Source organism: Giraffa tippelskirchi, chromosome 2 (genome assembly GCF_054371585.1).
Source record: "Giraffa tippelskirchi isolate mGirTip1 chromosome 2, T2T-mGirTip1v1.2.pri, whole genome shotgun sequence".
Classification (NCBI taxonomy): Eukaryota; Metazoa; Chordata; class Mammalia; order Artiodactyla; family Giraffidae; genus Giraffa; species Giraffa tippelskirchi.
This window is the reverse complement of record NC_137276.1, coordinates 184,284,442-184,310,563: the sequence shown is the minus strand read 5'-3', so window position 1 is coordinate 184,310,563 and position 26,122 is coordinate 184,284,442. Positions and strand designations below refer to the sequence as shown.

Below are 26,122 nucleotides of genomic sequence, written 5' to 3'. Positions count from 1 at the left end.
CATGCTGTGCTTAGCTGCTCAGTCATGTCAGACTCTGCAATCCCCTGGCCTCTAGCCCATCAAGCGCCTCTGCCCATGGTGATTCTCCAGGCAAGAATACTGGAGTGGGTTGTCATGCCTTCTCCAGGGAATCTTTCCAATCCAGGGACTGAACCAAGGTCTCCCACATTGCAGGTAGATTCTTTACTGTGTGAGCCACCAGGGAAGCCCAAGAATACTGGAGTAGGTAGCCTATTCCTTCTCCAGGGAACTTCCCAACCCAGGAATTGAACTAAGGTCTCCTGCATTGCAGGTGAATTCTTTACCAGTTGAGCATAGTATGTACATTTTTAAAACTTTTCAAATATCACAAACATCACAAATCATCATCCTTATAAAGAAAAAACTGTACTGCATTTGTATCAATTATACGTGAAATATCTGCGTACTACCTTTTTTCATTATATTTTTTGGTCATATGCCCTTTGATTACTTTCACATTTCAATATATGTCATTTTTTCACAGTAGTACACAACAGTTTTTAATCATGATTTAGCAAAAAAATAAGATTCATTCTTTTCATTTTAAAAATTCCTTCAGCTTCACTCCTTATGTTAAATTTTTAAGATAATTTTTAATATGGGGAAACTTCTATTGTTTAAGTATAAGCTGTCAGATGTGAAAGAACTTTTCACAGACCAACTTCTGAGTCTGTATGTCACAAGCCTTGCTTCTTCCCACATATATTTGATGCCCAGTCACAGCAGGGAAGGGCTTCACAGCGTGGAAACACTCAAGTTGCAAGATGACATATGACTCTGCATCTTTCCATAATGGTGCCAGATGAGTCCAGGCACTGGGCAGCAGGGAGTTTGCTGGCAGCCATTTCTACACCTGAAGAGCCAGCAGTACATTAACTTTGCATGGAAGTGAGTGAGAACATAAATATCTTCCATGGAACCCAAATGAAAGTATCTGTGACTTCTCCATAGCTGGATCCTAAAAGTGCGTCCATGGTGTCATGACAGTCACTTACATGGAAGGCAAGTGTGATGGGAATAGTAGGAAGTTAGGATGGAAGAAAATAGTCATGCTGATTGTGGTTAAAATATTATTTGCAAAATTTATGAAAACCAATGATCCTGAGACTACATTGCTAGAGCTGATTCTAGGCTCCTGGTACTGACGGACCCTGAATGGAGCATTAAGTGTCTCAGTAATGCTACTACAGGTGGTGTGCTGTGGCCAGTTAACAGGCTTGGGAGACCCAATTATGTTCCTCTCTCCCAACTCTGGTTTCAGGGACACCATGTTGGTAGATAGAAGTTGGCTATGGTCGGGAACTTCGACCACAGAAAAGGGTGAATGCCACAGATCAAGGCTTTCATTCTGGGGGAAACCACTTGTTATTAACCAGAACAGCACTTGTCCTATTGTCACTTCAAGTATACATTTAAAAAGTGGAATTAATCAGTCCAAGATATAATCAGTGTTCAAAACTTGAGTTAATATTAAGTGAATATATTTGGTATGTATGAGGGATAGCAAGAAGGTGAGTGCAAGTGAGTGAAGCAAGAATGATTGAAGACAAATTGTAGAGATATTCAAGGTTCGTATTACTTAGTCTTGTTGGCTGTGATGAGAACTTAGAGTTTTATTCTAAATGCAATTGAATTTTAAATATGGCAGATAATATGATCATACCTAAAATTTTAAAGGGTTACTCTAGCTGTTTTGTGTAAAAAGTGGTTGATGGGGAGTGCAAGAGTTGAATTAGGGAAACCAGGTAGAATTTTGTTGCAAGAGCTCTGAGAGATAATGGCAGCTTAGTCTTTGGTTTTAGAAAGTAGTAATAAGTAGACAAATTCTGAATTTATTTAAAAAATAAATGCAAGAGCATGTGCTTTCAGATCAGATATGAAATATAAGAGAATGTAAGGTATTGAGGATAATTCCAAGAATTTGGTCTATAGAGCTGAAAAGATGGGGTTGCCATTTGCTGTGATAGGAACCCCATGCTCAGTCACTTCAGTCACTTCAGTCGTGTCCGACTCTCTGCAACCCCACGGACCATGACCTGCCAGGCTCCTCAGTACTTGGGATTCTCCAGGCAACCACTGGAGTGGGTTGCCAGTCCCTTCTCCAGTGATAAAGTATGAAGTGAGTGAAGTGAGTGGAGTGAAGTCGCTCAGTTGTGTCCAACTCTTTGCAACCCCATGGGCTGTAGCCTACCAGGCTCCTCTGTCCATGGGATTTTCCAGGCAAGAGTACTGGAATGGGTTGCCATTGCCTTCTCTGAGGAAGTCCATGGGAGATACATAAATGCTTTTCTGAGTTCGTATAAAGAAAGAGTCAGGTTTGGAGTAGATATGCCTTACTTCAGTCAGTCTAGAGTCGCCATTTACCAAAATAGTGGAGATTTCAGTGTAATCAAGAGGTCACTTTTGCATATTAGCAGGTGGAAATTCTAATAGATCTTTAGTTGGTGGCAATGATTAAGAGTAGGCAAAATACACAAAACTGGATTTCAGGGGAAAATCAGTTCTGTGTTAGAATTATACATTTGAAAATTGTCAGTGCATTGTCCGTGATATTTAAAGACATATGACTGGATGAGACCATCTAGGACAAATGTAAACACAGAAAGGAACTGAGGCCATTTATTTTGATGAATATACTGAAGCCTAGACTAATTAAGAGATTTCCTCCAGTTCAGCTAATAATCTCCAGGTCCAGGATTAGAAACACAATCTCTTTAATCTCCATCCTGCATTCTTTCCAAAAAACTTGTCTCTGCCTTGGCTTAAATGTAAATATATGTTTCCTTTGTGAACACATATTGATGACAAGACTAAAGAAAGTCTAAGACATCCATGTAGCTTTGAATATATACAGGTGTGTGGATTCCCAAAGGTATTCTTACCTCAGAGCATCATGCAATCAACAGTCACTGTGCAGAGCAGATCAATACATTCTAAGATAATATACCATCATCACACTGCAACTGCTGCCAAAAGAAAAGGATAGTTACCTACTACAACTCCCAAATAAAAATCCTGAAAATAAAGTTATAAAGTTCATTGCATCAAGGAAATAAGTTAACTTATTAGCATCTCTTTCAATGATCACTTTTCCCTTATATTAAAGTGAGAATCATCACATATCTTTCCTATTTTAGAGGGAACTCCTGAATAGCAGAGATCTTTTATAACAGATATTTGTAACTTCCTGATTATTGAAACTGGTATCTAGCTGTTTTTCAAAAAATGGCTTTTGAGTTAAAAATAAAAGAATTAAGAAGAAAAAAGATGATTAAAATATTGTGCTATATTGTGCTATTAACAGTAAGAAGCATAAGAACTAAGAGAATTTGCCTATTGACATTAATTCTAAGAGAGTAGTATCAGTAGGATACTGATCAGTAGGGGCAGTATCAGTAGGAGAAAGAAAAGATAGCCTTAAGAAATAAAAGGATAAAAGAAGGAGAGTACAGAAGAAATAGTAAGCTCAGGACAAGGAGAACATGGAAACTTGTAAATAAACAAGAAAAACCCAGTCAAGATGGGAGAGCAAGTATCACAAATGTCTCAAGAACTGGAGGAGATGGAAAGAGAGAGGTTAGAGAGACTTGGTGCACAGAGTAGTTGAACTTATAAGAGCAGAGGAAATTTTTCTTGTGAAATTAGAAGGAAATGAACAGGTAAGGAAATTTTGATATAGAAAACAATTCAAAAAGAAAGGTGAATTTAATCACAGAGAGGTGGGAAGCAAGGTCATTCTCTGAGAGTAAAGGAGATGGTAATGTGTTTGGATACTGTGAGACATCTCAGAAAGTATTAGAACAGTCACAGTGTCAAGTATGACAAAAAGTCCACAGGAGACAGGCAGATGGTTTTCTGAGTTAAAATAAAGGATAGGAACAGTTTGAATTTGAAGTGGAGGCAATATTGCTTCAAGCAGTCTTTAGTTAAAACGTTTTACTAGCACTCCTTTTGTAAAATATTTATGTAAGTAGAACTGAAAAGAGGAGAGGAAGGAGGGCATCAGAGGATGAGATTGGCATCATCGGTGCAATGGACATGGACTTGGGCAAACTTTGGGAGATGGTGAGGGACAGGGAGGCATAGCGTGCTGCAGTCCATGGGGTCGCAAATAGTTGGACACAACATGGCGACTGAACAACAACTGAAAATAATTCCCAATCTGAATAGGTAATTGACTGAGCATTCAATACAAATACATCACTTCGTGGATAATTTACAATGTGCCAGGCTCTAATCTAAGCACTTCTCATGAAATAACTCACCTATTTATATTCCTCCAAATTCTATGAGATAGAATCTATTATCATCTCCATTTTAGATATGAGCAACTGAGGCATGGAAGTGTTAAGCTTTTTAATCAAAGCAAAGAGGTAGGCCAAGCTTTAAATTGGAGTTCAGATCCCTTAAGAGAGAGAGAAAAAGACAGACAGACAGACAGATAAAGGCAAAGAAAGACAGATTTTACACAATAACATGGAGTTATTGTGTACATGGTTAGGGGCGAGGGAGGATATGTACAGGATTATCTGTTTTCCCAAAAGGTTTTCTTCATTGGCCATTGACGAGGGTTCCTTTTTCCCCTTAAAATGAGGCTAAATTGTATCTCTGTTCTAGCATTCTGATGGGTAAAATGTTCTTTTATTATATTTGAGGCTTCCCTGGTTGATGAGAACATAAATAATCCTCCTGTAATGCAGGAGATGCAGGAGACCCAGGTTTGATCTCTGGGTCAGGAAGATCCCCTGGAGAAGGGAATGGCTACCCATTCCAGTATTCTTGCCTGGAGAATTCCATGGACAGAGGAGCTTGGTGGGCTATAGTCCATGAGGTCACAAAGAGTCAGACATGATAGACATTGTTTTACTATATCTGGAGTAAGAATTAAATGAACTGCTATGCAGATTATGGAATTCTAGAGCATATTTATTTCCTTCTTTCTTGTATCCTAATATAGTCATTTAAATTTTGGTTATGAGCTTTACTTGGGTTTCTCTTACCTTGGACGTGGGATATTTCTTCACGGCTGCTCCAGCAAACTTCAGCCGTTGCTCCTTACCTTGGACAAGGGGTATCTACTCACGACGGCCCCTCCTGACCTTGAATGTGGAGTAACTCCTCTCGGCCCTCCTGCACCCACGCAACCCCTGCCCTTTGGGCCTGGGGTAACTCCTCTCGCTGCTGCCCCCTGCCACCGGCCCAGCCTAGCTCCTGTTGGCCTCCGCCCGTGGCTGCCAGCCCTCGGCCCGGCCCAATCCCAAAGAAAGGCAATGCCAAAGAATGCTCAAACTACCGCACAATTGCACTCATCTCACATGCTCGTAAAGTAATGCTCAAAATTCTCCAAGCCAGGCTTCAGCAATATGTGAACCGTGAACTTCCAGATGTTCAAGCTGGTTTTAGAAAAGGCAGAGGAACCAGAGATCAAATTGCCAATATCTGCTGGATCATCGAAAAAGCAAGAGAGTACCAGAAAAACATCTATTTCTGCTTTATTGACTATACCAAAGCCTTTGACTGTGTGGATCACAATAAACTGTGGAAAATTCTGAAAGAGATGGGAATACCAGACCATCTGACCTGTCTCTTGAGAAACCTGTATGCAGGTCAGGAAGCAACAGTTAGAATTGGACATAGAACAACAGACTGGTTCCAAATCGGAAAAGGAGTACGTCAAGGCTGTATATTGTCACCCTGCTTATTTAACTTATATGCAGAGTACATCATGAGAAACGCTGGGCTGGAAGAAACACAAGCTGGAATCAAGATTGCCAGGAGAAATATCAAGAACCTCAGATATGCAGATGACACCACCCTTATGGCAGAAAGTGAAGAAGAGCCTCTTCATGAAAGTGAAAGAGGAGAGTGAAAAAGTTGGCTTAAAGCTCAACATTCAGAAAACTAAGATCATGGCATCTGGTCCCATCACTTCATGGGAAATAGATGGGGAAACAGTGCAAACAGTGTCAGACTTTATTTCTGGGGGCTCCAAGATCACTGCTGATGGTGATTGCAGCCATGAAATTAAAAGACGCTTACTCCTTGGAAGGAAGGTTATGGCCAACCTAGATAGCATATTTAAAAGCAGAGACATTACTTTGCCAACAAAAGTCCGTCTAGTCAAGGCTATGGTTTTTCCAGTGGTCATGTATGGATGTGAGAGTTGGGTGGTGAAGACAGCTGAGCGCCGCAGAATTGATGCTTTTGAGCTGTGGTGTTGGAGAAGACTCTTGAGAGTCCCTTGGACTGCAAGGAGATCCAATCAATTCATCCTAAAGGAGATCAATCCTGGGTGTTCATTGGAAGGTCTGATGTTGAAGCTGAAACTCCAATCCTTTGGCCACCTGATGCGAAGAGTTGACTCATTGGAAAAGACCCTAATGCTGAGTAGGATTGGGGGCAGGAGGAGAAGGGGACGACAGAGGATGAGATGGTTGAATGACATCACTGACTCGATGGACATGGATTTGGGTAGACTCTGTGAGTTGTTGATGGACAGAGAGGCCTGGCGTGCTGCAATTCATGGGGTTGCAAAGAGTTGGACATGACTGAGTGACTGAACTGAACTATGAGCTTTAACATGAAGATAATATATTTAAATATTCAAACATTCTTTAGACTAGTTCATGTTGCCATTTTTTAAATAATGGATAAAACCTCATTGTTAATAGTAGTTAGCTCCCCTGTCCTAAGAGGAATAACCTTTCTGGCTTTGCTGGGATTTTATGTTTATATTTATTGTAAAAATATGTGTCTGATAATAATACAACTTGTGCTTTCATTTATGATCTTGACATATTTACTGTTACAGAGAGAGTTTTCAAACACATACTTAGGAAGCAAAGGTTAATGCTTAAAAATATTTAATGCTAAGAAACCATCTGAGAAAGGCTGCATATGCATGGAAATATTTCACAGGTATGTTGGTAAAAATTTCCATGTTGATTGTAATGGTCATAACTATTGAAGAAGAACTTTTATCTTCCATGAGAACATTCTTAAGCCTTTATTTCAGGCAATAACTTACTTGAGATTATTGAGTTATTTACGTTCTCTTATGGGCCAATCATAATTTAGCGATTTAAGAATACCAAAAATGTTTTCTGATATTAAAGATATTAACAAAAAATATGAACAATGCATTTCCTGAAAGATCTGAAGTTAATCCAAACTGTCACCTTGGTTGACTTACTCATGATTTAAAGTGATACAAAGAAGTAAACGGAAAGAAAATCTAATTCACATTGGAAAGGAAGGCTAGAAATTCAATAGGCAACTAAAATAGATTTACCACAGGATATTCAGTAACTGAAAAAACAAAAGAAGTGTATATAAAATCATAAAGAGATACCTAAAACATAAAGTAGCATGCTTAAAATGTTAATATGAAATACTTATATACACAGCATTTATATATTTTTCATTCTTTAATATTGAAATAACCTGAAAGAGTGACTTGGAGGAAAAAGATACAAACAAATACAGATAAAACAATACAGATAAAAGAGGACATATATATGAAAACATCAACATTTAATAGGTGAAATATAGCCAACTCGATAACTACCAACAAGGTAATTTTCACTCATTTGTAGATTACAATGAAGATCATTAGTACCTTGACAGCCCTAGGTCAAGTTTCAAAGTAGAAAAGGTCTGTATTTGGTTCACTAACAGAATTTATCAGTTGTTTTATCTTTTTACGAAATGTATTCTTTTCCTAAACAATTCTCCTTTCATTATCCCAAAAGCTGGTTAATTAATGCTATTTGCTGTTGACATACTCTTGTTAAGTTTATTAATCTCGTATGTGCGTGTTTGCTAAGTCGCTTCAGTTGTGTCCAGCTCTTTACGACCCCATGGACAGTAGCCTACCAGGCCGCTCTGTCCATGAGATTCTCCAGGCAAGAATACTGGAGTGAGTTGCCATGCCCAATTCCAGGGAATCTTCCCAACCCAGGGATCAAACCCAAGTCTCTCAAGTCTCCTGCATTGGAAGGCAGGTTCTTTACCACTTGTGCCACCACTTGTGAAGCCCTATTAGTCTCCTAGCCAAGTTGCAATTTTAATAATATTTTATATTATTAAAAATTTTGTCTTCTTTACAAAGCTATTATTAAAACAATATAATAAAGAATAAATTTGAAAATAAAAACAATTAAATAGTAATCCCAACACAATAGGTCAACAGTTGCTCTTGAAATTTGTATTACACCTTTAGTCTTTGACCATATCCACACAAAATGTTCATATAGTTTTGAATTCAGCTTATTTTTTTCTTAATATTAAAATTTAAGATTTGGGATTATTAAATCATTTTTTAGTGTTTTAGTAATTTTTTGAAATGCTGTAAATAGCATCTTAGAGATGAAAAGTTTCATTTTGCTTTTGCATTTTGACATGGTTTAAGAAATCAATGTGTAGAAACAAAGTTCAAGGTCTTCAGAATGGTGATATTGCCTTTTAGGAGCTTTGTACCAATTTACAATGCTATCAGTTAATGTATAAACGTACAAGTTTTACCTCTATCCCATTAGCCTCAGGTATTATGTTCGTTAATGTAATAGGTTCTAAATGTACCTTTTCAATGTTTTAATTTGCAAGTCTTTAATTAGTAGAGAACTTGTTCATGCTACCAGATGTTTGTTTTCTACCTGGAATTTTTTTAAATTAATTATCCACTCATTATAGGTCCAGTTATGTAATGGTATTGTGATGCTATCATAACTTTGAATATGTACTTTGTACTTAAAAGCATCTAGTTTTTAATGTTTGATGCATGTTTTATTTACTTCTTATTTTCTATATTATTATAGAAATTATGCTAATTTATATGAACTTCTCAGTAGCTTCAAACTTTTTTGACCATGGCAATGCAGGCACTGGATGACATTTTGAAAGGCAGCTGGATTTTTATGGCACTGTTCAAAACACATAAAATGGGCAGCATTCTGGTCTACTTCTTTAGCATCTTTAGCCACATAGATTACAGTAATAGGCTCTTTTATGCTGGGTGATGGTACATGAAGACTCCTAATAATAAAATGCATTATAATAGGAATGTGCATTTAAATGAATAAAGGCATTGAGATAATGTAGCAAAAACGGTTAAAAAATTGGGAAGGGAAGTAATGGTAAAGCTGCAAACCATATAGCTTCTCAAATTGGATAGGATTGGGTAAAGGCAAGTAATGATGCTTGAAGAATGTTAGTAAAATGTAGAGTAGTATAAGTACTGAGATGACCTGAAGAAAAATCAAGCAAGTATCGAATATTTTTATAGTCAATTCATATGCAGTATGTATATATACAACAGCTATTACTGCTATTTTGTTTGAGGACTTTTCCAATCTTTTTTATGAATAGAAGATGGAGTAACTCATTAAAGTTCACACGGCAAGTCAGTGCCAAAATCAACACTGAGCTTACGAACATACTTTTTGCTTTGCTTTCTACTTTAGTTCCAGAACACCTCTCAAATTAGTTAAAATATTTCAAAAGGAGGAGTGGAGGCTAAAGTATATCAAATAGATGTGAAGAAGCTGAAAAAATAACAGCCAAAGAAAAAGTTAAAAAAGGAAACAGTAAACAAAGAGAAATGTTCTTGCACTAGTTCCAATGACTTGGCTAACTAGAAAATCAAGAGCAGCAAAACCTGTTTGTCTGCACCTGGTGAATCCCACATACACCTCAAATCACACAGCCAGAAGAGTAATATTAAAATTTTGTTTCCTCATTCTCTTGATCTAAAAGTTGGATTCATCTTGACAACATCCAGATTTATTTTGAGGTTTTAATTAGTGAAGTTGAAATTGTAGTAACTTCACTGGTATGTATGGTTTTCATTTTTTTCCCTCTGAAATGTTTATGTCAAGTGACTATATATTAATTAACATTATTCACACGTTTTCTTTGAAGAATCAAAAGACTTACTGAACATCTGACTAACCTGCATTTAGCAAAATTCTGGATTTAAGCTGAATTGATTTCTGACTTACTTGCTGATGACCTCTTTGACAATATTTATAAGACTTCTTTCTTCTAAATCCTTCCATTTTTCAGTATTTTTTCACTTCATGTCCAAAAAAATTCCTCAGAGCTCCAAGTTTTCAGGTTGAATTTGTACTATTTTAGTGCCTGATAAAATTTCCAGTAGCCTGGAATGGTGCTTCTCAGGTGGTGCTTGTGGTAAAAAACCTGCCTACCAATGCAGGAGACATAGGAGATGCGGGTTCGATCAGGAGGGTCAGGAAGATCCCCTTGAGGAGGGCATGGCAGCCCACTCCAGTATTCTTGCTGGGAGAATCCCGTGGACTGAGGAGCCTGGCCGGCTACAGCCCATGGTGTCGCACAGAGTCAGACATGACTGAGGCAACTTAGCACAGCCTTGAGTACGTTTTTTAAAAAATTCTGCATTTTATATTTTATCTTTCCTTCAACAATTATGAAGGTGATTCTACTCCCATATACCTGGAGTTGTGTGGAGACGGGATTCAGAGAATGAGAATAGAACTGAAGAAGTTCCAAAAAGAAATAAAGTGAAATGGGTGTAGAAAGGAAATGGAAATATATATATATATATATATATATATATATATATATATATATATATATCTTAGGAAATCTTTTGAAGTCAAAAAATGTGTGTGTGTGTGTGTGCATGTGTATGTATGTGCACTTTCTAATTGCTAGGACTCAATTCTTTATCTTCAGATAAAGGAGAAAGTCAAAGCAACATCCAAACGTCTGTTCCATCATGTTTCCTCCGCAGGAGAGATCTAGTGAGCCTGGGTCTGTCTGGAACATTCTGATGCAAATCCCATATATATGTTTCATTTTCATAATCTTTCCTAACTTTCTCAGTAAATGTTAATGGGAATGCCACTGCAAACCTAAAGTAAATATGTCACTGTTTTCCAGTCAAAAATATTACCTATTTTGGCAACTCCAATGGTCTCTTACAACAGATTTCAAATTAGATCCTAATATTGAAATTCTAGCTCTTGGATCCTAGAGGATATAGTATCAAGCAATGATAGATACCAATTCTATTATTAAAATGAATATGTAACAGAAGATGAAGTATACCTAATCTATACCATCAAAGAACTAAAAATAGAAAACGTTAGGCTAGGATAGCAGAAATAATTCTAAAACTGAGAGGAGAAATTTTCTCAAGAAATGAGATTAAGAATTCTTAAAAATCTTAAAACAAAACGCTAAAAACAAAAGGCAAACAAATAAGCCAAAACCCTGGAAAGACACAAATATGTAAACACAGAAGCAGTAGAATGAGTTTTAAGTAGCTGAGCATTGCAACCCCCTAATTTTAAGAAAATATTAGGGAGTAATGCGATTTAACATACTTAAGCATTCAGTCTTTCTCACACTAGGGAAGTAAAATAGCGGCACTTCAAATAGTCTCTATGGGTTCCCCTTTCTTTGCAACAACTCATCTTTTCCACTTTTGTTTAGGGCTCTGAAACCTCCAGAACGAACTTAGAGCAGGTATCAGTGACTGGTGTTGGTTGCCTAATGCAGTGAAAAGAGTGAAAGAGAATAGTTAATGGGCAATTAAGATATCTGTCAGTCTGGGGCCACAGATTAGCTTCTATTCTAACATCTCCCAATTAGCTGCTGAAAATTCAGTATAAAACAGTAAAGAGTAATTAGCACCTTCATACAACCATGGATTAGGGAGAAACCTTGATGTTAACAGGAAATTGGATGCTAGTAAAAGGAACTTCAAAGAAGCGGTAGAGATGCAAAATCTTAGTAGATTTACATCATGGTCTTGACATGCTCTTGTCTATCACCTAAGTCAGGAGTTACTAAACTCAAACTTACTGGTTACTTTGGATCAATGCAAGGTCTTCCTGGCAGATATGAAAACAAATAAACACCAGGAACAAACTGCCAACCAATAAAACAAACAAACAGATTTGGAAAAAAAAAACCTAGGAAAATCTTTTGAAATGAACTTGTAACAAAGAGTGGAATTTCTGTGGGAAGAACAAAGCTAATAAAGAATAGTGAAAACAATCTCAGTTCCAGGAAAATAAAGTTCTATTAATTTCACTCTGCAGCTCCCAAGCATTGTACTGAATCCATAGGAACTTCATTTAACTCATCTAACAATTAAAGGGCTTAGACGTGCTAGATACTAAGATTCAGTGAAGATATAAATTCCCATAATTCTATATGACTAGGATTCTCAAACCTTTCATAAACATTGCTTTTATACTTTCCACTGGAAAAACTTACACTGCAAAATTACCAAAAATTTAATGCTCAAATCGAAGATCATTTAATGTAGTGTATTCCATGACACTTATGAGACACTTATGAATAAGAATCAGTAGATCAAATTATATATTCAACTAAGGGTTCTTTTCAGTTTTCTTGCTGTGTAAATATACTTGTCAAATTAGAATGGTAAATATATTCATTTTTATTTTAAATAATAGGAAAATATATAATATGGCATCAGGAAAGTTGATTAAAATCACATATGTCTTTTCCCTAATGGGTTCTATTATTCTTCAGGTAAAATAATTTATATAGCACACCAACTAGGTATAATAATAGCCACGCTCTATTTTTCATATCTTATTTATAAACTCATTTATTTATTTATCCATTCAACTGACTTAATGACTACTTACTAAGTGACAGTAATTACGCAAGGCACAGTCTGAGTGCTCAACTACACAAAATGCAATCCTTGTATGTAATAACTTTGGTACACAAAATATGAATCTCTTAGAGAAAATTCAATCATTTTAGCTATTTTTTCTAATAATAAATTTCTTTCCTTATAAACAATAGAAGTAATGATACTACTTCCACTTGAACAGCATATACATTGTATAATGTTTACACCACTCATTTCTCTCAGCAATCTTAGAGGCCAATGTTACCATCAAAACACATATATCAACCAAGCTTAATGTTATTTTGACTGAGGAGAAACCACATATCCTTCACCTTTTATTGATCAGTCGTTAAGAGAGGAAATGTTGGTAAGGTGCACGTAACAAAAAATAATAAATAATACATTTTAATTTGTGAGCAAAGACACTTGGATAGACATGTAAAATAAAAAGTATATAAAATAGGTAGAGAGATAGATATAAAAATCAAGAGAGAGCATGCCCATGAAAAATTAGAAAAAAAAAAAACAGAATAAAAGACAACTACAGAGTAAGGGCAATATTAAAAAATAAATAAATAACATAGCACAACTCAGGCCTAAATTCTATTGGAAATATGCCAGAGAACTACTCTTATGTCTGAGTAGCAACAGAAGAAGCAGCTTGATGGATGATGCTCTGAGTCCTAGGTTCAACTACAGAGGTTACTAAGGCTGACTGATAATCCAGGAGAGATAAAAGCATTGGGAGAAAGAATCATAGCATCAGAAGTGATAGACTCAATCTGATTACAGAATCTAAGTTTCTATCATAGCTTACTAAGTTGGAGTTATAATGACCTTACTTAATATCACTGAGTTATAAATTTAATTGTATATGAAATAACAATAAATAAAAATGCCTAGAAAGATCTAGAGGAGGGAATCAGTAAATATGATTTTGTTTCCTTGAACAGAGCATGTACAAAAGCCAGAAGCTCCCAGGAAGATTTTCCAAGTCTTGCACTGCTCAGTTATTAATGTCCCAGATAGCTCAGAGGAACTTGTGGAGGACTGTGAACCCAAAGAAAATGATGAGCTATACTTTCAAATGGGAAAACATTAGGCCCAGGCTTTTATTTTCTCCAGATTCTTCATGTTTTCATTACTTTGCTTTCACATGAGCTTTATGGATCACTCACAAGTGCTTTAGTTACTGTTACCGAGTACAAGCAATGAATAAGCCAGAATGCATTTTAGTAACATTTATTGTGTTTACAATAAATGACATAAGTGCCGTTTATGACATAGTGATATAAGTGCCACTAATACAGATGCATATCTTTCTGGAAAGGGATATTGTATGTTAAATGTCAGAAAGGCAGTGATCTTTTACGAAAAATCTATTTCATTTTATATCTATAATTAATACCTTCCTAAGCTTGAATTTTCTAGTTAAGACTACCAAAATTATCAAACTGGAGAAAACATGTTAAAAATTTTAGATAATTTTACCCATACATAAACGTTGTTATTTATATTTTTAAACTATTTTCAGCAACTCTACTAATAAAACAAAAGAGTAACAGCAGAACGCTAGCGTAAAATATAAGTTTTAAAAGTCTTTCAAATTTCTATATTTGCATAAACTAAAAAGGTATAATGTAGGCAATTCCATTTCAGTATTAATCATAGAGTGGGAAGGGGCCTTAAACATTATCCATTTCAGTTTCCCATTTTCTTCTTCAATATCTTTCGAGTATGCAAATCAAACTGATACTCTTAGTTTAGATGGCACAGAATAATGCTTAACAGTGTAGTCTCTGGACAGACTTTGTAGCAAGTCCTGCCTTTGTCACCTTGGACAACCTCGGAAAGTTTACTAAGTCTGCTTTTGCAATATTGGACAAATTACTCAGTTTCTCTGTCCCACCATTTCCTCATTTAAAAACACCGAGGAAACCAGAATTGAAAGAGACGCGTGTACCCCAATGTTCATCGCAGCACTGTTTACAATAGCCAGGACATGGAAGCAACCTAGATGTCCATCAGCAGATGAATGGATAAGGAAGCTGTGGTACATATACACAATGGAATATTACTCAGCCATTAAAAAAAATACATTTGAACCGGTTCTACTGAGGTGGATGAAACTGGAGCCCATTATACAGAGTGAAGTAAGCCAGAAAGAAAAACAACAATACAGTATACTAATGCATATATATGGAATCTGAAAGATGGTAACGATAACCCTATATGCGGGACAGAATGAGAGACACAGATGCATGGAACAATTTTATGGACTCTGAGGGAGAAGGTGAGGGTGGGACGTTCTGGGAGAATGGCATTGAGACATGTGTATTGTCATATGTGAAACAGAGCACCATTCCATGTTCGATGCATGTGACAAGGGCTCGGGGCCGGGGCAGTGGGATGATCCAGAGGGATGGGAGGGGGAGGGAGGTGGGTGGGGGGTTCGGGAAGGGGAACACATGTAAACCCATGGCTGATTCTTGTCAATGTATGGCAAAAACTATTACAATATTGTAAAGTAATTAGCCCCCAAGTAAAATAAATAAATTTATAAAAAAAAAAAAAAAAAAAGAAAACTGAAAAAAAAAAAAAAAAAAAACCAGAGATCATAGTAGTACCTACCTCACTGGGTCAATAAGTGCATTAAAATGAGTACAGCACTTTGGACAGTACTTAAAGTGAGACAGACTGACTCACAGTTGAGTCTCCAAAATTTCTAGCCTTTATTAGAAGTGTATCTTTTGAGCTCAAAGTTCACCCAATTCTTTGTTTGATAGTCTTTAATACAGAAAATTATTCCCTATATTGAATCGAACCTACCTTCCTGGAACCTTGGTCCCATTTATGTTTTCAAACAAAGCAACTTAGTGCCTCTTTTACTTACTAGTTATTCATAATTACAAAGCACTGCTCATGTTCACTTTTTTCTTTTACTCATTTTTGTCTTTTTATTTTGGTGTGGGATGAAACTTACCTAGTTTCTCCATATACAATTTTTCCAAACTATTTACCATCCAGCTTCTCTCTTCTGTATAACTCCAACTCATTCATATCATTTTTCAAAGCAATACTTAGGAAATTATATGAAAATCCAATTATAAACAGGATTGTTATCATTCCACGTTAGTAACATTGTTTCCTTTGATCTAATTCAGTTTATCTATTATTTTAAATCTAGAACATTATGGTTTTGAATTTTGATTTACTCATAAAATGATAGAATAATACAATACAGAATTATAAAAGAATTAAAGAATTTAGTAATCAAATAGTTCAAATCCTATTTTTACAAATGAAGAAATAATAACTGAAGACAAGAGAGGGGAAACTATTTTACTAAGGTTACATGGCTTATTTTCCTAGTATTGATGGAACCAGGACCAGATTACAAGCCTACAATGAATAGGTTTTAACTCTGGTGGCGAGTGCAACCAAATGTTAGTCATTTTCCTGAGCAAAATTTAAAATTTTATCCTGGCTCCAAGGGAAAGAATACTATTAGTAACGTCTGCCTTGGGCAAAATAATGGAAAATGGTACACTCTTACTATATACTTGCTATTTTTAAACCTAAAATCCTCTTAATCCAGATTGTTCCAACACTGAAACTGGCTTTTCTAAATTTCATACTTAACATTTATCATGTTATTAAGTATTATTTTGAGCCCTTTATTCTAGTCTGTTGACCTAGTCTCAAAACTTTATTCTGCCATCAAATATATTTGTTCTTTATATTTATGGGACACACACAAATTTGATAAGACCACTATATCTTTACCCAAATCATTCATTAAAATGTAGTACAAGGGTATTTTCAATATTTTAATAATATCTATCTCACATTTTCCTAAACTGGAACTGAAAGTAAATATTTCATCTGCTTAGGGTATAAGTCATATACGTTCAGCCACTCCAATTTCCTCTTTAATATGATTTCTCAGGAATATGAGTGAGAAAAGAATAATTAATTATACATGTATATATACATATATTTTGTGAGTGAAAGTCACTCAGTCATTTCCGACTCTTTGCGACTCCATGGACTATACAGTCCATAGAATTCTCCAGGCCAGAATACACGAGTGGGTAGCCCTTCCCTTCTCCAAGGGATCTTCAAACCCAGGGATCAAACCCAGGTCTCCCACATTGCAGGCGGATTCTTTACCAGCTGAGCTGCAAGGGAAGCCCACATATATCTTTCAAGATACTATTATTTAGTTAATAAAATGGGATAAAAGGAAGGATGAGTAAGCACTTTAGGGGAAGGAGTAAAACATTACTAATGGTGGACAGTGGTGGTGGTGGGGAAATTTTATTACTAGTTAGGTAGATTATTTAAAAACTTAAATAAAAAATAGTTTAAGTATTTTATAAATCAAGGCAAGAATATCAGCTAGACCAGAAAAGCTAAATTTCAACCCTGATAAGGACTTCCGACTTTCCTTCACTATGGGGCAGGACAACGCCTGAAGCATTCAGGCCATTTCTAATTCTGAAGTGGAGCAGGTCACAGCAAGCCCCCAGTGCTTATGGCCAGTTCAAAACATTTCACTCCTGGGACCAATAAAGCAGTAAGTTGTGAATACTGAAGCGCCAGTCAGCATGACACCTGGCTGCCCAAGAAACATTTCATCTGCTATGCCTTAAAGGAAGCTTGCTTATGGGTCTTTTAAAATCTGTACTAGCTTCTCAGTGTTATTAGGAGGAAACTAATAAGCAAACTTTAAGCTTTAGGTTATTTCTCTAGTTACCACAGTGTCAAATATCAGGGATTCTTTTTAGTATACTTGTCTTATAAACTTGGTCCTTCTTATCCCCTCTCTGCGCTTGTTCTAAGACTAAAAACAAAACAAAACATGAAATAATCCAAAAATACTCCTCATGCTACGGGAGGGATTATGGCAACCAGCACCTGGGTGTCTATGTTCCCAAGGGACCACTACAGTTGTGTGTATTTCTACTGCTCATTCAAGACAAACAGCAACCAGCTGGCTGTGACTAGCTCAGACTAATAAGCATAAAATCAACATAGGCTGATCCCGGCTGTATCAGCATCTGTTAGGCCATTGTCTCTGCTGATATGTCTGACTGAGCAGAAGGAAGAGCTGAATAGACAGTCTGTTGTGAGGCAGAGCACAAGAGGAGGAGCCCCTAACCACTGCCAAGTTTTTGGTGGAGGAGCAATGGGGGAAAGGAGGACAGTCAAACCCACTAAGAAGGTGCCTCATCCAACCTGTAAACCCTCTGTCCTTTTCCAGATTTTTCCTTAGGCATTGCTTCTGGCTAGTTTCAAACAAAAGAGAGTAAAACAAAGAGCTATTGATGACTCAGGAATTAGGATTAAAGATCAGGAGTTGTAAAATCATTTCCTGCATCATTACCCTTACCAGAGAAAGCCAGATGAGCAAACATGGCAGACCATGCTCCACTGCACCACACGATGAGGTTTCCCTCTGATCTGAAGAAGAAATATCAAAAAAATAAATAAATAATAAGTAATTCTCACCTTGGATATGGGAATGAATTTAACCTCCCTGACTGTTTCCTCATTCTGCTGAGGCTTCTGCTCCTCTCTCAGCTCTGTTCTTGGGCATTTTTGCCATTTCCTGTGACCTCATAAACACTCAGGACTTTAACATTATGCTCAGATTCTTCTGATGCTTGATTACAATGTAAACTCTTCATCTGTCTTGGGAGGACAGCCTCTTGAACTATAATTTAAAAGATAAGGCAGAAAACTGATGAAGAGAAAAACAAGTGGTCCCCCTTGCAATCTCTCTTTTCCAATCTATGCCAGATTTGATTTTTGAAAATAATTATTTCCTCTAAGTATTCCTCAAGAAAACTAAAAATCACTTGGCATTTTTAAGAGGATAGGAGCATCATATTTCTGTAGAGTATTTTATAAAATGGAAGAGTTTGAATATGGAAGCTTGGCATGTTAAAAAGTGGTGTTTCCAAAGTGTAGACTAGAGTATGTGAGCCATTTGTATTGAAGGCTAACAGAACATGCCACCCCAAAATATGCTGCTCTGTTATGTTGATTATTCCAAGCTATTGGCTCTTGAAAGAGAGCAAATGCAGGAGAGGTTTTCTCTGGGTTTCCCTTATCTGCCTAAATACAGATCTCTAAAAGGAAATTATTTGTCATAAATCCTCTCCCCAGGGAGCTTCATCAAGCAAGGAAGATTGACTCCTATTACAAGGGAGGAGACCAGAAGTTGCCATCATCTCTGGACAAACTGTGTCCCAAACTATCATACTTCCCACCATTCTTTAAGTGCCCATTCATATTTCCTGGGAATCATTTCTTCTTCCCTAAGAGACCTACATCCCCGCCTCCTCACCTTTTACTATTAAAATGAAAGTGTTAGTCACTCAGTCCTGTCTGATATTTTGTGACCCCATGGACTATAGTCTGCCAGGCTCCCCGTCCATAGAATTATCCAGGCAAGAATACCAGAGTGGGTAGCCATTCCCTTCTCCAGGGGACCTTCCTGATCCCGGCATGGAAGCTGGGTCTTCTGCACTGCAGGTAGATTCTTTACCATCTGAGCCATCAGGGAAGCTGATATGTAACCCTGAAATCCAAACCACCTCTGGGAGTTACTCATTTTTCCTTGGGTGTCTCCTATGTAAACATAACGTTTTTTGTCTTCCTCTTATTAACCTCTTTCTATCTGTGTTTTGTTTTTGTTTTTTGGGGGGGGTAAGGAGGGGAATAGTGAAACAAGTAAAGTGTTTATTAGGAGGGAAATGATTACATGTAGATAGACACATGATGGGCTCAGAGCTTATTTACCTGTCTTTTATCACAGGAGTCTCAGCTAAGAACACAGATTAGAGGGAAAATTATTTTTCCTCCCTTATAGTATGAAAATATTCAAACATTTTCTGTGGGAGTAAACAGTATATAAATCCGAAGTCTTTCTTTCTTGAGGGAAAATTCAAAGAAACTGTTGTGTTGGATCAACAGGAGACATGAAAGATAATAGCGAGGAGGAACAGAAGAGACAGAAACATAGAATTTGACTATGTAGTGTAACTGCACAGAAAACAGTTTCTGAACCAAATGTGGTGATTCATAAACTGTGAATCATTCTGGTGGGAAAAAGATTCATGCTGCAAATTGGCTCAGCATCTTTATGTTTTCTAATTTTTCAGTTTTTCAGTTTTTCAATGAAACTATGAGCCATGCCATGTAGGGCCACCCAAGATGGACGGGTCATGGTGGAAAGTCTTGACAAAATGTTGTCCACTGGAGAAGGGAGTGGCAAATCACTTCAGTATTCCTGCCTTGAGAACCCCATGAAAAGTATGAAAAGGCAAAAAGATAGGACACTGAAAGATGAATTCCCCAGGTCAGTAGGTGCCAAATATGCTACTGGAGATCAGTGGAGAAATAACTCCAGAAGGAAGGAAGAGATGGAGCCAAAGCAAAAACAACACCCAGTTGTGGATATGACTGGTGATGGAAGCAAGGTCCGATGCTGTAAAGAGCAATATTGCCTTGGGACCTAAATGTTAGGTCCATGAATCAAGGCAAATTGGAAGTGATCAAACAGGAGATGGTAAGAGTGAATATTGATGTCTTAGGAATCAGAGAACTAAAATGGACTGGAATGGGAGAATTTAACTCAGATAACCATTATATCTACAACTGTGGGCAAGAATCCCTTAGAAGAAATAGAGTAGCCATCAGAGTCAACAAAAGAGTTTGAAATGTAGGACTTGAATGCAGTCTCAAAAACGACAGAATGATCTCTGTTCGTTTCCAAGGCAAACCATTCAATATCACAGTAATCCAAGTCTATGCCCCGACCAGTAATGCTGAAGAAGCTGAGGTGGGTTGGTCTATGAAGACCTACAAGACCCTCTAAAATTAACATGCAAAAGATGTCCTTTTCATTATAGGGGACTGGAATGCAAAAGTAGGAAGTCAAGAAACACCTGGAGTAACAGGCAAATTTGCCCTTGGAGTACAGAATGAAGCAGGGCAAAGCCTAATAGAGTTCTGCCAAGAGAATGCACTGATTATAGCAAACACTCTCTTCCAACAACTTAAGAGAAGACTCTACACATGGACATCATCAGATGGTCAATTTGATTATATTCTTTGCAGCCAAAGATGGAGAAGCTCTATACAGTCAGCAAAAACAAGACCAGGAGCTGACTGTGGCTCAGATCATGAACTCCTTATTGACAAATTCAGACTTAAGTTGAAGAAAGTAGGGAAAACCACTAGACCATTCAGGTATTTCCTAAATCAAATCCCTAACGATTTTACACGGAAAGGGAGAAATAGACTCAAGGGACTAGAACTGATAAACAGAGTGTCTAATGAATCATGGTCGGAGGTTTGTGACATTGTACAGGAGATAACGAGCAAGACCATCCCCAAGAAAAAGAAATGTAAAAAAGCAAAAGTGTTATCTGAGGAGGCCTTACAAATAGCTCTGAAAAGAAGAGAAGTGAAAAGCAAAGAGAAAAGGAAAAATATACCCATTTGAAGGCAGAGTTGCAAAGAATAGCAAGGAGAGATAAGAAAGCCTTCCTCAGGGGTCAGTGCAAAGAAATAGAGGAAAACAATAAAACATGAAAGACTAGAGAACTCTGCAAGAAAATTAGAGGTAACAATGGAAAATTTCATGCAACAATGGGCTCAATAAAGGACAGAAATGGTATGGACATAACAGAAGCAGAAGATACTAAGAAGAGGTGGCAAGAATACACAGAAGATCTGTACAAAAAAGATCTTCATGACCCAGATAATCACGATGGTGTGGTCACTCAACTAGAACCAGACATGCTGGAATGTGAAGTCAAGTGGGCCATAGGAAACATCACCACGAACAAAGCTAGTGGAGGTGATGGAATTCCAGTTGAGCTATTTCAAATCCTGAAAGATGATGCTCTGAAAGTGCTGCACTGAATATGCCAGCAAATTTGGAAAACTCAGCAGTGGCCACAGGACTGTAAACTGTCAGTTTTCATTTCCAATCCCAAAGAAAGGCAATGCCAAAGGATAAGCAAACTACCGCACAAATTCACTCATCTCACATGCTAGTAAAGTAATGCCCAAAATTCTCCAAGCCGGGCTTCAACAAATCATGAACCGTGAACTTCCAGATGTTCAACCTGTTTTAGAAAAGGCAGAGGAATCAGAGATCAAGTTGCCCACATCTGCTGGATCATCAAAAAAGCAAGAGAGTTTCAGAAAAACATCTACTTCTGCTTTATTGACTATGCCAAAGCCTTTGACTGTGTGGATCACAATAAACTGTGGAAAATTCAGAAAGAGATGGGAATACCAGACCACATGACCTGCCTCTTGAGAAACCTGTATGCAGGTCAGGAAGCAACAGTTAGAACAGGACAAGGAACAATAGACTGGTTCCAAATAGGAAAAGGAGTATGTCAGGGCTGTATATTGTCACCCTGCTTATTTAACTTATATGCAGAGGACATCATGAGAAACGCTGGTCTGGAAGAAGCACAAGCTGGAATCAAGATTCCTGGGAGAAATATCAATAACCTCAGATATGCAGATGACACCACCCTTATGGCAGAAAGTGAAGAAGAACTAAAGAGCCTCTTGATGCAAGTGAAGGAGTAAAGTGAAAAGTTGGCTTAAAGCTCAACATCAGAATACAAAGGTCATGGCATCTGCTCCCATCTTCATGGGAAATAGATGGAGAAACTGTGGAAACAGTGTCAGACTTTAATTTTTTGAGCTCCAAAATCACTGCAGATGGTGATTGCAGCCATGAAATTAAAAGACGCTTACTCCTTAGAAGAAAAGTTATGACCAACCTAGACAGCATATTAAAAAGCAGAGACATTACTTTGCCAACAAAGGTCCGTCTAGTCAAGGCTATGGTTTTTCCAGTAGTCTTTTATGGATGTGAGAGTCGGACTATAAAGAAAGCTGCATGCCAACTCTTTAGAGTCCCTTGAACTGCAAGGAGATCCAACCAGTCCATCACAAAGGAATCAGTCCTGAGTGTTCATTGGAAGGACTTATGTTGAAGCTGAAACTCCAGTAATTTGGCCTCCTGATGCAAAGAACTGAATCATTTGAAAATATCCTGATGCTGGGGAACACTGAAGGTGAGAGGAGAAGGGGACGATAGAGGATCAGATCATTGGATGGCATCACCGACTCAATGAACATGAGTTTGAGTAAACTCTGGGAGTTGGTGATGGACAGGGAGGCCTGGCATGCTGCAGCCCATGGGTCACAAAGAGCCGAGACACGACTGAGCAACTGAACTGAACTGAAATTTTCAGAAAACCAATACAGAGCCCATAAAATGTCAGAACCTTATAATTTAATGCTTTTCAATACTCCCTTTGCCTCAGAATTAGCTGACTAAATTTAAAAAATAAATAAATAAATAAACCTTAAACTTCATACCCTCCTTCCCTTACCCAATGGTTTAATTTGGGTGGGTGGAAGAATATTGAATGGTTTATTTTTGGTTTAATAAACCATTAATAACCATTTATAAACCATTAATAAATCATTAATACTGATGGTTTAATTTGATGGGTGGAACCGAGGCAATGGAAATTTAACAAAAACGCTCCAGGTGATTTTATTATAGCCATTCCTAAGAACTACAAAAAATTAAAGACACAGGCTGGAAGAGAATATTTCAACAATATATAATAGGAAAAAATTAGTACTGAGAATATATAAAGAATACAATTTAAATTTTTAAATATGAATAGAAAATTAGGCAAATTTTCAAATTACAGAAAAAAAACCCTCTAATGACCAATAAATATATGAAAGGATGGTCAACATTCCTTAAGGAAATGTAAACTAAAACAATAAAAAAAAATACTCTAGCTCTGACCAGTTTTGCAAGATAACTAATATCTGATAATTTAAAATATTGACAAAGTATCAGTTCAGTTCAGTCGCTCAGTCATGTCCTACTCTTTGCGACCCCATGAGCCACAGCACGCCAGGCCTCTCTGTCCATCATCAGCTCCCGGAATCCACCCAAACCCGAGTCCATTGAGTCGGTGATGCCATCCAACCGTCTCATCCTTTCTCGTCCCCTTCTCCTCCTGCCTTCAATCATTCCCAGCATCAGGGTCTTTTCCAATGAGTCCACTCTTCGCATGAGGTGGCCAAAGTATTTGAGTTTCAGCTTCAACATCAGTCCTTCCAATGAACATCCAGGGCTGATCTCCTTTAGGATGGACTGGTTGGATCTCCTTGCAGTCCAAGGGACCCTCAAGAGTCGTCTCCAACCATAGTTCAAAAGCATCAATTCTTCAGTGCTCAGCTTTCTTCACAGTCCAACTCTCACACCCATAAATGACCACTGGAAAAGCCATAGCCTTGACTAGATGGACCTTTGTTGGCAAAGCAGAGGCTTTTTAATATGCTATCTAGATTGGTCATAACTTTCCTTCCAAGGAGTAAGCATCTTTTAATTTCATGGCTGCAATCACCATCAGCAGTGATTTTGGAGCCCAAAAAAATAAAGTCTGACACTGTTTCCACTGTTTCCCCAACTATTTGCCATAAAGTGATGGGACCAGATGCCATGACCTTAGTTTTCCAAATGTTGAGCTTTAAGCCAACTTTTCACTCTCCTCTCTCACTTTCGTCAAGAGGCTCTTTAGTTCTTCTTCACTTTCTGCCATAAGAGTGGTGTCATCTGCATATCTGAGGTTATTGATATTTCTCCTTGCAAACTTGATTCCATCTTGTGTTTCTTCCAGCCCAGCATTTCTCATGATGTCCTCTGCATATAAGTTAAATAAGCAGGGTGACAATATACAGCCTTGATGTACTCCTTTTCCTATTTGGAACCTGTCTGTTGTTCCTTGTCCAGTTCTAACTGTTGCTTCCTGACCTGCATACAGGTTTCTCAAGAGGCGGGTCATGTGGTCTGGTATTCCCATCTCTTTCTGAATTTTCCACAGTTTATTGTGATCCACACAGTCAAAGGCTTTGGCATAGTCAATAAAGCAGAAACAGATGTTTTTCTGGAACTCTCTTGCGTTTTTGATGATCCAGCGGATGTTGGCAACTTGACCTCTGATTCCTCTGCCTTTTCTAAAACCAGCTTGAACATCTGGAAGTTCACAGTTCACATATTGCTGAAGCCTGGCTTGGAGAATTTTGAGCATTACCTTACTAGCGTGTGAGATGAGTGCAATTGTGCAGTAGTTTGAGCATTCTTTGGCATTGCCTTTCTTTGGGATAGGCTTATATTACATGCTCTAAATTGGTTAAATGAAGATAATGTGCCCCATTTTTAAATTTATTGCTACTTTGTGGATTTAGAACCATTTCAGAGCATGACATTCATAAATAAGTGACCACATTCTCTTGCTGATGCTAAGTACAAATTTAAGATTTGAGTTTCTCACGCATCAGGCACTAGCATACAAGAAGAAATATGGAGACTGAGAAAGAAGTTTAGGGTATGAATCACTGTTGTCCTCAAGTCTCTGTCTTTCTGTCTCTGTCTCTCTCATTAGAAATTTCAATGTCAGCATTTTACAATAGCTCGACAAGCAGAGTAAACTTTAGGAAAGGTTTTACTGAACAGAATAGATTGTTTTACTTATGTACATAGGAGTCATGGTTAAATTTCAACACTATAGGTTGAAAATTACAAAATAAATTATAAATATAGCATTTAGAAGCTAATGAAACAAACAACTCTCACAAAACAGAATAAAAAACCATACACACATGCTCTCATCCTTATGCAATACAAGCAGTTTCTTAAATTTTTAACTCCTGGAATGATGGAAAGTTAAGCAGAAAAACAGTTTCTAGCAACATTACATAAAGTGATTTTGATAAGCTGTTTGAATTGAGTAGGTCCTTTGCTAATATATTTAAACAAAACAAAGAAAAAATTAAGAAAGCTGAATAAAGAAAAAAAGGAAAGAAATAGACAAAGCTATATTTGTTTAAGCAGAATTTAAGATAAATATAGAATATTTTCTTCAAGAGAACTTGTTCAGATTAGTTAGGTCAAAGTCATACAACAATAACTTGAACATTTTGTTAGACGTAGTGAAACTAATTTTCAGTGAACCAAGAATATGATCAAGCTCTTAGAATGTATTCATTAAATAAATATTTATAGAACACATTCTTCAGATACAAAGATGGAAAAAAAATAGTCATAACCCTCAAATACCCTATGCTTTTTTATACAAAGGAGACAACACACACAATGTAATGAGAAGTACATCAAATAAAAATCTTTGCAAATGTATTTTTCAAACAAAATTTTAAAGGATGAATCTAAGAGGATTAATGAAGGAAGATAGCAGATACATCTCATCCTAGAGAAAGGGAAAAGTACAGTTTAAAGAAATATAAAATGGTGGTGTTTACTTGAGTGAAAGTCAGTAGTTATACACAAATAAAGGAGTTGTAGGTGGTCTCCTGATG

General features: G+C 37.1%; 1 long non-coding RNA gene across 7 annotated transcripts in view; it reads right to left on the bottom strand.

Moving 5' to 3' along the window:
* The window catches only part of LOC145526705 (uncharacterized), a 146,776-nt gene that overhangs the window by 50,906 nt on the left and 69,748 nt on the right, over positions 1-26,122 (bottom strand). For 3 of the 7 annotated variants that reach the window (XR_014069114.1, XR_014069118.1, XR_014069104.1), the window contains one exon: positions 18,072-18,142. This is a non-coding gene — a long non-coding RNA (uncharacterized LOC145526705). Of the gene's footprint in view, positions 1-1,233; positions 2,988-15,384; positions 18,143-18,190; positions 18,396-26,122 lie in introns of those variants that run through there. The other 4 variants (XR_014069113.1, XR_014069109.1, XR_014069108.1 and 1 more) reach the window with 4 other exon arrangements.